We start from the raw sequence: 1,212 nt of genomic DNA, 5'->3' as shown, positions 1-1,212 counted from the left end.
AGATTATCCATACCTTGGTTTTGGCTTTTAATCCTGATTATTTTCTTTTTCAGTTAAATTTTTAAAGTTGGACTTTGCACAATAAAGACTGGAAGTAGGACTAGTGGGGAAAGTGTCATCATCTGAGCCGTGCAAAGCACTTTAAAGTAAAGACCGTAGTGCTCTGCAGTACTTCAGAGTTATCTTCTTGCTGCTCTTACTAACGGAGAATTATTTTTAAAAATTGTCACAGGAATTTAACTTATTCTAGCCTTTTGTTATTCTTTCTCATTATTTTGACATTTCTTTTTATTGATGTCTTGTCTGAAAATCTCCTCGAGGCTTTTGAATTCTGTTGTTATGAGAGATGAGAAATCAAATCTGATGTTTGCAGAATGGCACCAATATCAGCTGGATGCAGTCATTTGGACTTCTTTTGTGTCTGACTGATGAAATTCCAGTTATTCAGTCAAAGAGCATCCCCATCCCCAGGACTTTCTCAACGGGCAGGTTGTGTCTGACTCTAGTTCAGTATTCTCCATTGAGATAAATACTGTATGTGCAATTAGCACGAATGCCCTCTCTTTCGTTTTGTGTATTTCATTTTCTCTATCAATGTCATAGAAAAAACTGCTGGACATTCTTCTGGAAGGCATGTTCAGTCTTGTATCTTGCAAAATAAAAAATAGGCTCTTTTTAAAAAAAAATAAATAAATACTTAGCCCTTGGTGAAGGTAGGTTGAGGTATTTGATTTATTTTTGTTGTCTTCCTCTCCAAGAGGTCATGCAACAACCCAAAGAGGATTAAAAATATTGGGTGGACCAGGAATGTAGGGGAAGCACAACTATTGTCAAACCATGGATATAGTTAAGTGACAAAATGTGTTTGTGTGGGCACAGCTACCCCCAATAGAGAGACACGGGGCTTAAACCTGGTTTTATTTTTGATAAAATAACGTCACCAGTAACGTCTGTACCGATTGTTCCTGTTGTCTGGGAACATTCATTTGACTGAAGTGGCTTCTTCATAGACTCCTTTCTAAGCCCCCTTGAAGTTTTAGACCTCATCAGGTTGAGTAAGAGAGATAAAAAGTGAGCAGCTCATAACCCTGAAGAATGGTTGTCTCGCCTCTTCTGTGATGAGCTGCTGCCGTGCTATGTAAAACAAGGCACGTAGACAGCACTGGTGGTCGTGTTCTGGTCGAGGAAGGAGACAGTGAAAAGTTTCCTGAT

The sequence above is a fragment of the Mesitornis unicolor genome, unplaced genomic scaffold (genome assembly GCF_000695765.1).
Source record: "Mesitornis unicolor isolate BGI_N332 unplaced genomic scaffold, ASM69576v1 scaffold409, whole genome shotgun sequence".
Classification (NCBI taxonomy): Eukaryota; Metazoa; Chordata; class Aves; order Mesitornithiformes; family Mesitornithidae; genus Mesitornis; species Mesitornis unicolor.
The sequence above is the reverse complement of the archived record's forward strand: the minus strand, read 5'-3'. Positions refer to the sequence as shown.